Source organism: Apteryx mantelli, chromosome 13 (assembly GCF_036417845.1).
Source record: "Apteryx mantelli isolate bAptMan1 chromosome 13, bAptMan1.hap1, whole genome shotgun sequence".
NCBI classification, from domain to species: Eukaryota; Metazoa; Chordata; class Aves; order Apterygiformes; family Apterygidae; genus Apteryx; species Apteryx mantelli.
Genome location: NC_089990.1, coordinates 26,121,957 through 26,138,381, shown reverse-complemented (window position 1 = coordinate 26,138,381; position 16,425 = coordinate 26,121,957). Strand labels below are relative to the sequence as shown.

Below are 16,425 nucleotides of genomic sequence, written 5' to 3'. Positions count from 1 at the left end.
CAACTGGCTCATTGACTGAATTAATGGGGCAGCATCTCAAAAACTCAGCTGCCAAAATGTTGTCTAATGGGAGCACCTGGACCAGCCTGCCCAATTACAGAGACATTGTTAAAATTGTTAAAGCAGTTAATGCAGAGCTACCGTAAATTTCTATAGATACCATGAAATGCTAGCGAATGCATGCAGTAAGGGACCACATGGGCAGGAGCTTTCACCATTGCCAGGCTACAGCTACACATTTAACACTGAGATAGAGGAGCAAGAGGCAGCCACCTCTCCAGCTCACGCTGGGAGATCACTACCGAACAAAGAGGAGAAATAGGAGAAATCTTTGCACAGGAGACAGGCTCAGCCCTAAGATCCAAAGCAGAGAAGGTCACAGCAGGCTTGCTGGTTCAGATAGCGCCATGCTGAGTAAAGCAATGCGGCTGAAGGAGAGATTCTTCTTTCAGATGCAGGCACAACGAAGCACAGCGGCTCAAAAACCCGACTAAGACGTGCTTTTGGGTGCTGTTAGTATATGACATTTTTTTCCCCCTGAGGAGGAAGCATAAGCTCTTCTGGCTGCCCCAGGAGCTTCTGGTCCAGCCCAGCTACCACAGGAGGTGGCTGGCACAAGGAAACACCTCCATCCCCCTCTGCACAAGTGCTTCTCTACAACCACTCATTCCCTGTAACGGTGTTACATGCTAAAGACTCGCAACAGTTGTGAGCTCAGGCTGCCCACCACCTGGCAGATCATTTTGGGCCCCCAAACAGCACCGCTGGCAGAACCGCAGGGACAGAGAGCAGTCAAAGGCACCCAAAGGGACCCTCTCCCCACGTCAGGTGTCTCCAGCACTGACAAGCTGCACACCCTGCTCATCCTCTCCCATCAAGGACCGTGTTGGCTAGAAGCAACTCCCTCCTGGACTTCCACATCTTGGGAATTGCCTTGCACAGGTTTGGCAAATGCTTATTTTGTTACCCCTGGATTCAGGTAACTCTGACGCAGGGATGCCGCAAACCCTTTGCAACAGGCTGATGCAACCGGCCGCTGCAACCAGCCAGATGGAGCTCTGAAACCGCGCACCCAGCACAGTCCGCAGGGAGAGCATGAGAGGGTACGAGCCACATGCTGGCCTGCAGACCTGGGCAGCCAGGAAAATACACATCGTGATCAGAACACATACTGCTATCTAGCATTTTGGTGCTCCTCTTCATTTCTCCGCTCTCCCAGAGGCCCACCCGAGGACAGAGCCTTCTCCGGGGCAGTGGAAACCAGAGACACTTCCTAATCAGCATTAACTTTCTTGGCACCCTTCAAACTCCAAGGTCTAGGGCCACAAGCATGGAAACATTTACAAAGGGACATAAAACCCAGGTTCTGCCAAGCGAAAATGTTTAAATGAAGGTGAAACGTGCTTCCTGTTCCCTCAGCAGCCGCACAAACCTTGCTGCCGAGATAAAGCGTTCCTTCCCTTGTAACACACCTCATTTCTTCTGGAAGACCTTTAGAGCAGGAAATCATTTACTTCCAGTGTCTGTGCTTGGCTTCTCCTCCAGAAGTGCGGGGTCGCCTGCTGAGGCCAGCCTGCCAAGTGCAGAGAGCTCAAGGGAGAGCAAGGAGCACTTACGCGCAAATTATTCCCACCCAACTTGTCGCGGCATAAAAGTCAATCATCACAAGTTATAAAGTTAACTGGGAATTTAATACCTAATGATCTGGAGCGGCTGCAGTTGGACAGTTTAACACCCTCATAAATTTTTCATTTCTCATTTGCTGGTGCAACAACTTCTGCCAAAAAAATTCTCCTTCCCCCTTTCGGTAACTTAGGTGTGTTTTTGTTTCTTGTTAGCCCACTAATCAAAGTGCTGCATTCCTGGGGGGGCTGCTCTTAGCCCCATGCTCAGAGGAAAAAAACTGCTCTATTTCAAGCCTCATGCCCCGATTCCCTGCAAAAGACTTTTACTCTACTTGACCTGGAAACCACAATCTTAAATTCCTCAGCAGGATAATCCCCTCCCCACAGATCAGAGGTATTAGCGCTCCCAGCCTCCGAGCCTCATTTATTTATGGACCAATAAAAAAAATTGCATCTTCAATGGAAAGACCTCGAATCGTGTGCGCTGGGTACCTGATCATTTCACAACCACAGACCTAAATGGAAAACCCACCACTGCCAGCCAGGAATGCAGTAAGAGCACACAGCTGGAAGTCCAGAGCAAGGCAGGTACGCCCCTAAAACACATGAAGGGACTTCAACTTTATAGGATGATGGTTTCTAAACTTTGGCCGACCACTGCGTACACTAGCACCTTGTGAAGAGCCCAGAGGGCAGTGCCTACTTAAAATAAGACAAACCACCATTGCAAACCACTCATACAGAGAGTGAGAGGTGTTTGGGAGGTTACTGGTGTCCCTATAAGTGACAACTGTGATGTGAGCAGCCTGCTGCCTAGCACCCTTGGGGCTAAGAGTCCATGTGGGCCACATTTCCACCTCACTAGCGTGTTGTCAGCAATGATGGTGACAAGTTCATGGACCTTTAAAATAAGACAGCCCTTTTTATTCCAGTTCTTTTAAAGGCATATTTGATGCCTTGCTACTGCAGCACTGAAGGCCTCAAGGAGTCTTTAAGTCGGGGAGAAGCTGAGCATAATGTGGAAGAACCTGTGCCAGCTCTGCACAAAGCAATGATGAACAAGCAGAATGAACAGCGAAAAGCAGGGGAGACCCTTGCTAGCTGCCTTCAGTGCCAGCAGTTACGAGTCAGTTTATTGCAAAGTTACAGAGATGCAATGTTCAAGTCAACTGCTTCCTTTGAAAACTGTCCCTAAAGCCAGCCGAAGGTCTGCATGCAGAAGACCCTGATTTACACTCCTGGCATCCCTACTTCCATTAAGAGCAGGTGCTTTCACACACAAGACATTTCCCCAAAGCAAGGACCTGAAGGGCCAGGGCTGCAGCAAGTTTTGGCACCTCGTTCACACTCCCAGCAGTGGCTGTTGCCTGGAGCACAGCCACCTGGACATCCCGCAATGCTTCCTCCCTTCCCCAGCAGCATCTGCCCTTTCCCTTAACACCTCCAACCTTGCTCTTCTTGGCATGGCTGCTCATGTCACACCGGTTCACTTCAACTATGAATTTGTGCCCGGGTGAGCACGGTATGGGGCTAGTTTTGTGCAAAGCCACATCGTAATCCCTGCGACAATGGGAATCCTGGGAGTCTAAGCTGCCTCTAGTGAAAAGGTACCGGAGTCGGCACTTTGGGGACCCATGTCCTTAAACACAGAGGTGCTGTCTGAACACTAAGCCAAGTGAAGACCTGAAGAGACTCCAATCGGTGCAGGTCCAACACTGGAAATGGGCTGTTCTGCAACAGCTTCCTCACAACACAACTCAGAAAACATCTCTGACAGCTTAGACCTGTGTCAGGATGGAGAAGGAGCAATCCTGCCTGCTGCCCAGGCCAGGGACCACATTTTATAAGGCTGGTTTAGTCCACAAGCGCAAAATTCTAAGAATATCATTGGAAATGGTCTTGCAGCTCCCCTCCTCCTTCCTCTCCTTCAGCTTCAAACTTGGCTTTGCAGGCACTCAGACTGGCCTGAATTTTTAATTCCAGGTAGCCAGCACGAAAGGTGTGGCTTTACACATCTCTCCCAACCTGACACGCAGCTAAAGGGAATTTTCTCAAATGTAATCAGTAAAACACCTTTGGGCAGCAGACTAATGACAAATATTCCTGTGTTGCCAGGTCACATAGCTGAATGCCCTTCCAGACCACATGATGCTGTCCGAATGAATGTCACCCCAGGATTATTGGGGGATTAAAAAAAAGATACAGTGACGACTTCTCTCTGTTCCACAGTTGCTATTTTTTCCTTGAAGGGATAGTGGGCATTTTAACAAACTGATGATGATAGCATCTATCAACTGAAAAAGGGATATTTAATGCAGAATTATTTAAAATTACTGCTGAGAACAGTACTGTCCAGGGGTGGTAAACTCTGCTCTCCATTCATTAAAGACAGCAGCTGATAGAAAGGATCATTTAATAACAGACAAATGCTCATTTAATAACAAACACCTCCAAGAAAATCTGCAAATTCGTTTGCTGAGATAAGAACAATTCCCCCAAAACCCAGGTCACCACTTAGGCTGATGCACAGCAAGGAAATACGCTTTATCTCATACAGCTGATGATAAAAAAAAAAAAAGCATGAATTTAGGCTTATCAAGTCCAGTAAGGGTGATATTTATCATATCTTTAACCATTAGCTTCATCACTTCTGAACACTTGAGTTTGTGGATCATGTGTCAGGTGAACAGATTAGCAACTACTTTCTGAAATTAAGTCATTTTGTTCTGAGGACTTTAACAACAAAAAAAAAAGTGGCATCTATTATTTAAAAATTTCATTTGATTACTATCGTGCTTCATCCACAGACTTCAGTTCTGGCCTGCTATCTCCCACAACATGAAGGCTAGAGATTAAGGCTTTACACATCCTCTGAAAGACTGTTGTTGAGTGATTTTTGTACCGCCTAATGCTTTCGCGTTCCAGCCCAAGCAGCTCTTGAGGTAGCAATGCTGAAAACAGTTTGGAAGTGAATGAATTTTCAGAAGAAGCAAGAGGTTAATCCAACCAATGGATATTTTCACCACTGGTATCGCAACACTTAAGATAACTTTGATTAAAACAAACAAACAAAAAACACCACACCGTGATTGAAAATAAAAACAGGGAGTCCAGACCTACAAAATCTATCAGTATTAACACATTTACATCTTCTGCATTGACAGAAAACTTAATAAATAGGGAGCTACATCAGAAACTAGGGTATGTTTTGATCCCTTTTCTACAGCAGACCAAAGAAGCCAGGAAAATTCAGAAGTTAAATATGACTCATGTTCCATAAGTAAACGTTAGGGCTGAAACAGGGTTTCACTCGCGCCAGCTCTGGCTGCCGCTGCCTGATGCCAGAGCTTCAGCAGCAAGCTTGAAGCACATTACTCATCCACACACTTTACTGCCGCGGCTGACTCAGTTCCCGTCTCCCGCAACACGCGTCGAGAGGATGGTTAGCAAATCTGAACAAAAACGTAACGGTGCTCTGGGACGTGGCGTGAAGGTCAGATCTGCTTTCAAGCCTCGTCCTGTCTCAAGGTTCTCCAGCTTCAGCAAGGTGCAGTCAGCTCTAAGCGGAGAGCAAACGTCTCCTGCTGCGGACAGCTCTATTAACGCTGGAGTGCCGGTGCTTCTTCACAGCACGCCAAACAAAACCTGGGACAAGCTCAAAGCTGGCCTAAGAGGCTCTGTAAAGCAGTCAGCTTTCTTTCTAAGGCTACAAATCCCAGCACACAGTGCTTCCTCGTCATCCCAGCAGCCTCTACCTGGATGGAGAGGGCACACCAGGTCCTTGCAGCTGTCCCCCTAGATGGAGACCGGCACTGCTCCAGGCATCCTGCTTTCAGGCAGATGAGACACACCTCCTAGGACCCTTAGCAATTTCCCACTAATGGGTCTCAGCTGGTTACATTTTTGGTATCCTGGCTGTGTAGCAATGGCTGCCTTGACTCTCACTGTATGGTATCAAAAGTCCTTTTGCTGTGAAAGGCGCAAACTGCTGTATGGAGTCCAGGGCAATCACTTGATAGGGGAACCTGGCAGAGGACCAAAGGCCTTTATCTGCATAAAGAATAAGAGGAGATGCTCTTCTGTGCATGTTCAGCATCAATTAAGGGCTTGCTGGTATACAAGGCATTTGCCTGTTGCTGCAAACAAAGTGAGGACTATGGTAAACATGTGCTGAGGAGCCTATTTTGGATCACAGTTCTCCTCAGCTCAGAGAGATCTTTTAACAGGACCCATCACCACATTACAAACCCAGCCAGAGATAAAGCAAAACAAAAACACATTGTGCTTTTTTCCACAGTCTACCTGCCTTCGAAGAAATAAGACAACGCTAAAACGCTTCAGGAGCTCAGTGAGAAATACAGATGTCTGGATTTGTACATAAGTGAAAGGAAAGGCAGGACAAATCTCAGGTCATGCTGAGGATCAGGAGTGGCAAGGGAAGACAGGGTCTTGCTCTGCACTCTGCTTGTAATGAAACATCTGTCCATAATCACAACAGTTTTGATTTTAAACCACAAAAGTGATGTTAGCTCGTAATCTCAAAGCTGTGGTAGCTAGTCATGAATGCTTAGGTCTCCAAAGCAGCCATGGAGAAGAGGTGGGAAGGAAGGAAGCAAGTCATTGTGAGAGCAATCTCCAGGGAGAGAGGTGAACTTGTCTGCACTGGTCTTGCGCCCATTATAAACGAGCTTGAATCATGGCCAAGCCAGGGCTGTACCAAGGGGGGTGGGGGGGTGTCATACACTGCCCCCATGGTCAGCACGGATGGAGCTCAGCACCCTTGGATAAACATGCTTCACCCTACCAGCGACCTGAAATGCTCAGGACATGCCCAACTCCCACCGCAACACCGTGTCCTGTTGCCAAACCAAGTCAGAGGAGCTTCTGGTCAGAACCAAGTCTTCTCAGCCAGTTTTGGATCTCTTTCTCTAGTTTGGTCTTGAAGAAATCCAGTAAAAGCATATCTTATTCTCTTTAAGAGTACAGTAGCTTAAACGTACAAACTCTCCCAGAACACAACTAGAGGTTTTAATATTTTTCTAGTAACATTCCCCAACATTTTGTGTAGGAGTCACAGCAATCACAATTGTAACCCTAATTCTAAGCTAACTCCTTTTTGCGTGTGGGAAATATATATACATATATACACATATATATAATTCAGTTTAGCCCCATGGTGGTACAGTAAATTATAAATTAAGCAGCAATCTTGGTGACTCACACAGCACAAGTGAGAACATGTTCAAAAGTCCCTAGGCGAAGAAGTCCTATATTTCAATATGATGGAAGTTCCTCCCTCCTGCCTTCTACTCTACCACTCTCATAAGAGCCTTGAATAACTATCAAACTTTCTGCATACAATTTGTCTAGCACAGGGATTTTTCTGACTTCAGTCACACTTGCATAAATCCACTAGAGTCAGTGCACCTATCTTAAACATAATAGAAGGCGGGTTTTCTACCTGGCGTATTGCTCTTCCCTTAGCAAAGCGCTTTTATAAAAGTGTTACAAAATGCACCTTTATTCATCTGGTATTTCTAGCATGTCAATCTACAGAACGCCTCAGTAATGAAAAAGGAAAAGGAGCAAAGTAATTAAAGCAAAATCCTTCCTCTGAAAATTTCTCCTTCCAACACAAATCACAGATGGGAGGACCTGGCCAGAGCTCCAAGTCAAATGATTCCTTGCTCTAATCTTTCTCTTGCGCAGTGTTGCTCCGCAACGTAACCTCCCCGTGCTTTGCGCCCAGGGCTCCAGTTGGCAGGCAGCGAGACACCGCACAGTGCTACGGTGAGGGGTTGCAAAAGCAGGCAGGATCCGGAGCAGGGTGACACTCCACTGAGAGAAGCGTAATTAAGAGTTTCAAGTCATCTGAATTTATAATTGGCAGAGATTTTACGTGGCTGATAATGCGCTGCTTTCCTAGGCGCTTGTTTTATCTAGGTCAAGCCATTATTTTTTTGCTCTTAATCTACATAAATTTTTAATTTGATCTTTCATGTTGATTTTTTTTAGTCAGTGAGTCTAGTTTATGAACATCTTTCCCGCTGATTGCGTTCAACATCTTAACCACTTCTGAACACACAGAGAGGGAACTAAGTATCAAAATCAGATTTGTGGGCTACTCGCAGCCAAGCTCACCTGTCACAAGCACCACAAATGCCTTGCCCGTTGGCTTTTGGAAGCAGAAGCCAACTCTTATTAACGAGTAAGCAGAGTCCATATCACTGGTAGACATTTACCTACAGCCTGTGTCAGAAGTGCAGCACAATTAGGCATCGCTGGCAGGCTTAGGCTGGGATAGGACAGAGAGGCAAAGAGGACACGGGGTTGCAGATCAGAGCCAGGTGGAGCAGCACACAAACCCAGTGGCAAATTTCCACTGGATGGCATAACCTCCAAGAGCTAATGCTGGGGCATCTTTCAGGTAGACAGCTATCTATAAGGTGCACTACAAGAGGATATAAGATATAGAGGCCACCCCTGCCTTCATCTGAACGTGCAATGCTAACTTCTGCTGGCTTTTCTCCAGTCACCATCCAGTTCTCCCAGCAGTCTTACTGCCAGCAGATTCATAGAGCCGATTGCTTTGCAGAGACATAGGTAGTTTGCCAAATGAATCCTCAACCAGGAACATACCAGTTCTCTTGCCTAGGTGCATGCCCACCCTTAAAGGTCTGGTTTAGCAGGCAAGCTTGAACCACAGAGCCACTCCTGCACCCCCTTCACTGGGTAAACATTAATGTGAATCTCATCTTGTCTAGAGAGGGAGAAGAGAACAATCACTTCTTTCTCTACCCATCGCAGCTTAAATGAATAAAAAGCAGCAAAAGGTAAGCGCTTTTCATGGTTGAAGAGAAGTGTCTGTCAGTGCAGAATTGCACATAAATATTTCACCACGCATCTCAGCAGCCTGAGTCGCATTGCAACAGGATCCTCCGAAATGCATCGTTATTAGTAAATGCTAAAACCCAACAAAAAACACCCCTGGAAATTCAATGCCTTAAAGAAATTGCCTGTCCTCGTTAATACCAGCAGAGGTTTACAGACAAACCATGTGGCCACCCCATCCCTGAGCATGTCCCAGTCACCGCTATAGCCAAGAGCGAGGGATTTGCCCAGCCTGGCTACCGGCGTGTGCTGTCCCAGGCCGGCCCGCAGCTCTGATTCGACTCTGTCTCCCTTTGCCTTCACCCGCCTGGGCACATCTGCTTGCAATGCTGCTTATTACTTATGCTCTCTCCCAGTCTGGGCAGGTAACGCTCGCGTCGCCATCCACTTGCCTACTTGCACCCAAAGCATTTGCTGGGCAAAACACCGTAATAAGCCTTTTCATCTCCTGTATCTGCAATTCTAGGAGCGCTTAAGTACAGCTCCTGTAAACAGTCACTCTATTACGAAGCGCTTTTCTGCCCAAAGAGCTATTTTGCCTGGCCTTCTCATCTCTGTGCCTTAGCCAGTAACCTTTGATGTGGAGCCTCTTCAGTGGCTCCTGGAAAATGGAATAAATGGAAGCCACTGAACCTCCTTTGAGTATCCTGGTAATTCCGACTTCAGAAAACTCCCAGACATGCTCCCAGCTCCAAGCTGATTACTATGCTGGTCACAGCAGCAGCAGCGCTGTGAACTCTGTCCTGGCCGGGCAACACCTCCTTCTGCCTGGTGCCTCTCTGGGTCTCCTCTGAAATTCAGATATTCCCTAACCCAGGCTTCCATCTCAGAGTAAACATGGGGCTGCAAGTCGCAGCAAATGGAAGGGGAGGGGAGAATGTGGTCTCTGCTGATTGCAACAACAGGCGAACAACTTTTGCCACAGGAAATCTGGCAGTGGTGGACACGCAGGACTGAAAATAACCAAGGTTTAGCATGTATTTTCAGCATTCCCGGTGTTTACATCATTTACGCCAGCAGCGGGTAGAGCTGGCGGGTAGTCTCTGCTGTTCAAGGTGGCACCGAGATGTAGCACATGGGAAACAGAGCTGCTTTTACAAAAGAGCCAACTTGTGGGCTTGAAAGAAAAAGGCACAGAATTAGGCAATGGTGAACGGAGGTACAATCAGAGCAAGAACTCCTTTATCCGAGGCTGTCAGCGCTGAAAACAATGTGCATTGTGCGAGCAACCACGTCGCAGGTTCAAAATCCCGGGCTGCAAGAGAAAGGTTTCCATTTGAACAAAGGAAGAGCTATTTAGCTTCAAAAGGGAGCCTTCAGAACAGGAGCGCAGCTGACTACATGCAACTTAATAAAAGAACTGCCGCCGAGCTGCTCCCCAGGACAGCAGCGTTAGTGTGAGCTCACCCGACGCAAAGCTGAATGAGGTTCACAACTCATATTTACAGCAGGGGCAGGAAGACTGCTTGTGCTTACCGATTTCTCCATGCATGAGTTAAAGGTGCACAAAATAAAAAAGCAATCATATATTTTAAAGGGATTAGAGATGGTTCCTAAAATACCTTGAGGTGTATAATATGATCAGGACAAATCAGTGTGGAGTTGCTAAGGGAAATCCATGCTGCAGGGACTCACTAGAGATTTCTGATTCAAGCACACAAGGAGGAGAAGGAGAACTAGCAGATGGCTTAGTAGAGTTACTTTGAGAGACCAGTAAGGGATCGAGGAAAGAAATAGAGAATATAGCACCAACACTAGAAATAGGACAGGAATGGAGCGGGTTGCTCAACTGGAGTTTCTCCCCCAAAGGAATGTGTTTAAATTTTAAAGTTACAGGACATGTAGCTCAAAATCTGATCTAGGGATTTTGGAAAAAAAACATGGTAGGTCTGACGTAGAGGTACTGCAACTTCCCTCCTCGAGCGGGTAGGTGGGCAGCAGGCGGAGACATCCTGGGCACCAGCGCTCCAGGCAGCCTAGGCTTCTCCATTGGCACCAGCCAACTCCCCCAAACAAAGATGAGGTCCCTGGGTCCTCCAGATAGCATTCAAAATCTAAGTGCTTCAGGATTTAGACAAAACTGTTTCATTTTCAGGCATTTAATTCTTCCAAAGGAGGGGGAGAGGGGGGGAGAACCGCCAGGGATTTTTGGGGGGGAAAGCACACTCCTTTTGACAAAAGTTACTTGGTTGAAAATCCAATTTTCCATCAAAAAAAAAAAAATCCAGCTAGCTCTAGCTATGTGATCAAAGCCAGAGATTAAGAGTAACTGCTCACTGTTCAACATCCAAGCATTCAAGAGCAGGATATAATAATATAACTCACTGATTAATGACTTAAAAAAGAAAGGAGGGAGTAAAACCATGTCATTAAGCCCATGAAGAACTTCCGACTGCGAACTGACACAACTAGATTAGGGAGCAGCTAGCTCCCATCCACAGCAGGTTCGTGCCAGGTAGCGTCATGCCTATGCTCACATCTCAGCGTGTTTTTAATGAACAGTATTTCAAGAGGCAGTAGTTTGGACCACACTGAAGTCTGCTTTAGACCGAGGCTGTAGGAGAAGGAAGACACAAAACACTAATGCAAACACTGACTCCTATTATAAAGCTTGGGGGCACATGCTCCGCATCCATCACACGCAATTCTTGCAGCAGAAGTAGAGCATTAGGGAAAAAAAAAAAACATCCAAAGAGAACAAAAAAAGTGCAATGCATCAGATTCACAGACAAAATCCATGCAGGCAGTGATTACCCATTTATAGCTAACACCCCTCCACAGAAGAAGTATGCCCTATAAACCAAAGCCAAGAAGACACCCTGCAGAAAGTAAAGAGCAACAGATGTAAAAAGGGGCAAATGAAAGAAGTTCCCACTATGCATAGTTCATTTACAGAAGTTACTGCCCCAAGACAGAATGCTATTGCATTTAAAGCCAGCAGGTTGGTCTATCGAGTTTGGCTTTGTGCTTTGCAGGCCATTATGCTCCATTTAGACGTAATATTACACCTGAGGGCTCTGGTTGCACTAAAGCAGTTCTGTCCATAAAACCAAAGGCTGATCCACAGATAATTATGCATTGACACATGCAGCAAAATGTTCATCCCTTTTAGCTCTGCTGAGCAGACCCAGAGGCCAAGCTCTTGCATTTCAAGGAATAAACCAGCTATTTACAGCCTTGGATTAGGAAGGAAGACATTCCACTCAGGAAAGGTTATTCCAGAGTCATCCAACACAGCCTGCAGTGTATGTTCCTCCAGAGCAGCTGGGCTGCTGGCTGTCCAGAGACCCTGTCCTCCAGGGGCCACCGGCCCCTGCAGGTGGCAATTCCTATTCTCCTAAGATCAAACAAAAGGCAAAGGGAGGTCAACTGGAAGGAAAAAAAAAAAAAAAAAAAAAGGAAGAAATAATAATCCAAAGCACTGTGGAGAACATCTTCCCAGGAAAGCAGCTCATTCCATGTCAGGGAACAAGGAAAACAGCGTTTCCCACCAGAAAGCCCACAGGTGGGAAGACACAGGCAGAGGTGTTGCAGCTTCCTGTCCCTCTAACTCACCAATTCAATCACAGCCCCCAAAGTTTGAAGGTGAGCTGTGCAGGATGAGTACTATAGAAAGAATGTTTGTAAGTAAAGAAGAGTTTCCTTTTTCGTCCAAAATCACTTAAGACTTATTTTTAAAAATGGCAGTTTGGCAACCTGCAAAATTTGGCCAGTTGCAGAAGCAATTTAGGCTGTCGAGGGTTTTTTGTCTTCAGAACAATTTGCCTGGCTAGCTGACACATTCCAGATTAGGGGGGGAATATTAAAGGGTTTTAATTTCTGTTCTCTGGTTTTATTACATGCAAACATATATGGTCGTTTCTTTCTAAGCTTTCCAATTTGCTAATTGAGACATTTCCTCATTGAAAAAGAATGTTCTGAACTAAAAAATGGTCTACTGGCTACAGCTTAATAAAAAAAAAAAAGAGAGAGAAAGCCTAGGTGAAGCAAAATTTAAAGACGAAACAGTCATGTCAAGGTTTCAAGACAAAGAAGTCTAATATTGGTGACCACACATCCCATACTTTTCATGCAAGCCTGCCTGAGCATGCAGTTTCTACCACCATGAGGACTTTTACAGTGTCATTTCAAGACTTCAGTTCACAGCAAGTGAAATAAAATGTGACCGGGATTTTGTCGAGAAGCTAGCACAGTGGCGCAGATACCATCCTGTGATACCAAAATGCAGGCCGTTTGTTTGCAGTCCTGTATTTTATTTCTATCCTTTCACAGTCCTTCCTACAGCATGTTCTTTCTGGGTCTGCAAATGTTTAAGCCACCGCACGGGGCGAGCGGTATATTGGGGTTGGGCTTTTGCGGGAGGGTGGCTGGGAAATCGGCCCAGAGAACAGCTGCAAAATAGGGCTGTACATCTAGAAAGACTTCTTTCCAGACATCAGTCTTTTCTTCTTTTTTAAACAATCTAGTCTGCACATAAAGAAAAAATCATTATTTTTGTTAGAGTGATAGAAGTATTTCTTCTGCCCTGGAAAAAACACAAGAGCAGACAAATCGATTTTGTCAAATGCATTAACAAGACAAAGAGCCAAGAAAAGCACTTTTGGGTCAGAACAAGCCCAGAAGATTGAGGGAGAAAAAAAACAATGAAGAAGTTGGAAGCTTATGATAAGGGTTATAATGTGCAACCACAGTTACAGTCTTACCAGCATGACCTCTAATGGGACCAGCTATATTTTTTCAATATTAAAAAAAAAAAAAATTAAAACTGTTTTGCAGATTCATGTGGAACGCACGGGGGATGGAGAGGGATTTCTAACTTTATATTCTTTATATAGGTCAAATATCATCCATACGGGTTCACATAATATTCAGTACAACCACAAGTGCTGCATAAAAATTAAGCTTCAAAGTACTCCAGAGGGATCTCTGGAAGCTTGATCTCTCCAACCTGAAGAGCAGCAGAACAGTAATTCAGTTCAGATCAATATGTGGCATGTACTCAAGCTAAGGGGGCTGGAAAGTGATTGCCCATTTCTGCTGCTTCAACACAACATTAAGGCTGCAAACACTGGCACTGGTAGAAAAGAGGTTCTCTGTGCACAGAGAGCGTTCCTGTGGCAGCCAAGGACAGCGGTTCGAAGTTTGGTCTTGGCAGGACTGGGGCAGGATGGGCTGGTGGAAAAACTAAGCAATGAGTCTAGGGATGAAAGACGCAAAAGGGAATCTCAGAGGACAGGACCGCAGGAGGATTTCAGAAACCTGCCTTCCTGTCCTGCTCTCTCTCCAGCCACCTCCTGCACAAGACCTTACCCTCCCTTGATATGATCCCTCCAAGGAGACAAAGAGAATAGCACAGGCCCATCTCTCTGGAGGTGAAAGCTGCAAAGAGGCAATGTGCTAAGATCCCCTCAGGAGGGCAAAGGATAGAGGAAGAGTTTTGGGCTCTGGGGCAGGAGAGGGAAAACTCTTTGGTACCACATGTCCTCTGCAATTGCACAGAGATGGTAAGCTCTTTCTCAGAGGAGCAGCAGCGTTGAGAAAGCTTTCTCATCTCTCCGAAACCTGCAGGGACACGAACCCAGAATGAGCCAGTGGAGCCCCTGGACACAGGCAGTTGGGGCCACTCTGATGAAAAGCTCTAAGGCTTTGGGACAGAGAGGACTCAGACCCCAGCAGCATGCTCCTGCCTCCTTCACGCTGCCCTGTCCCTCGGGTGTCAGGACTCAGCTCCAATGCCACCTGCCCTGCTCTCGCAAGCAGGGTCAGCCATGCTCTGCAGACACCCACACGTGCTGAGACACCATAGCATAAGCTCTGTCTCCGCTTAATGAAGTCTGTCCTTCTCCTCCCTCTTTTTTTGCCATCAAACATGTAGGAGGCAGCAGCAGCTTACAGGAGAGGACAGGGCAGCTTCTGTCCTGAGCAGACAGGTTACTGCAGGGGCTCTGCATCATAGTTGAAGCAAGAGCAACAGCAGCAAGTCATCTCTGCAGGTCAGAATCAGCTGCAGTGGCATGGCACAGAAGCTTTGGGCAAGCTGACCTGAGCAGGACATGAAAGCACTCCCCTGGGGCACTTCTCAGGGCACAGAGGTCCTTGGGCATCAGGGAAGTCTGCAGATGAAGTTTTATTAGCAGCAAAAGGGTTCCCACGCACTGCAATCTGCAGGCTTCGAGCGTGTTGGAAGCACAGCATCCCAGAGGCAATGTGCCAGGAGCCCAAGGATCAAGCCTAACGTGCACAGCAGCTTTCCAAGAGGAAATGCTCATGGCCAGACCCGTCCTGCTCCAGTCCTCCGAGAGGGCTGAACAGGCACAGCATGCAGAAGACTGCCCCAGCAGAACACTTGAGCCTCAAGGGACAGCACTCAAAGATCCCCCGGGTCACACTTTACCACTCCAGCTCTCTTGCAGAACAGGAGAGCTGTACACATCAGAACGAGAAAGATTTAAACCACAAATGGGGAGCGGAGTGCCTGCCTGCAATGAGGAAGTGAACAGAGGCACCCGCTCCCCATCACCTTGACAGCAGGACTAATCACACATGCTCCCAGGGCAACAACGAGAGACACCTTGGTACCAGTCAATATTTTTATCAGGCTGGGAGCTCGCTCCCTTTGCAGCGGGCACAATGCCCTGCAAAAAAGTACAGCACAGGAACATGTGCTCCACGCAGCAAAGCAGCACAATTAGCAGGAGAGCAGCAGCACTCCAGCCCTAGTAATCTGTTTGGAGGTTTTTCTCTGATAGTTGGCAACTTCTTGGAAGCTGTGCAGCGAATATTAAGCCAGGGGTCCCTGAAACGTCATGCACGACGCACCTCCACGAGATCCCAAGCAACCCAACCTGCCACTCCAAGGGCAGCCAGGCAGCTGGGCTGGAAGCAGCCTGCTAAGACTGCCCAGCCTTGGAGAGCTGCAAAGGGCACATGAGTGCAGGGGTGGCAGCATGATGTCCAACACACGCCATGCCATGTTACAGCAGCGCTGCTGGACAAACAGCTGTACCGTCCAGCCTGTCCAACTGGCAGAGGAAAGGAGAAAAAGACCAGAGACGGGATGTGCTCCCTTCCTGAAGCTGGCAGAGCTCAGCAAGGTCTGGGTACAGAGGAGATGACCCCAGCACATGCACAGGGCAGCACCCCAGCAACATCTTTCACACAACGCTCCAACCTTTGCCAACACTAGGCACTGGGACAGCATCGCTGCCAAGCATGCACTCTGCCGTTGTCTCAGAACGAGTCTTGCATGCTTTTTTATACCGAGTGCCCTGCTCCTGCTGCACAGGGCCATGTTACATGCTGACTCTCCAGTTACAGGGCCCAGGGAGACCCGCTCCCTACTTCACAGTCCATTTGACTGGGGACAACATCCAATGCCTGGGCTTGGCTCATGCAGGGCAGCAGAAAAAACAAAACAAAATGAACCAAACTTCACTGTAATTGCACAAGTGAGACCCACCTCACCCTCCTGGTACCAGAGTCCTGGACAGACCAACAAACTGTCCCACAGCCCACATCTTTCAGGAATTTGGAGGGTTTGCTCGACTTAAATGAGAGATGCTGCTTGGGACATCTGGAAGCAATTTCTGCTCTGAAAACACTCCATCAGCAAACATCAGTTCCTACAAATGAAAACTCTCTAGCTCCTGGGCACTTTGCCCTCACTCGCAGCCCAAGGGCTTTTTGTGGAATTCCCATCTGACCCTTTACACTCCACCTTGCCATAGGGCTGAGACCCGCAGAAACAGGGCCAGGATACAACGTTACGTGTTGCTCCCAGCCCTGTGTCAGAGGCAAGGCCAGCTCCACATCCTGAAAATGGGTTGCAGCCCTTGCGTTTTGAGCCTCGGGGTTTGACAGAGCCAGGGAGCAGCAAAGGCTCTGCAGCAGATGCTGCAGTTTCCAAGGA

General features: G+C 47.2%; 1 protein-coding gene across 1 annotated transcript in view; it reads right to left on the bottom strand.

Moving 5' to 3' along the window:
• Positions 1-16,425, bottom strand: part of MID2 (midline 2) — a 175,628-nt gene that overhangs the window by 125,499 nt on the left and 33,704 nt on the right. The window lies entirely within an intron of this gene.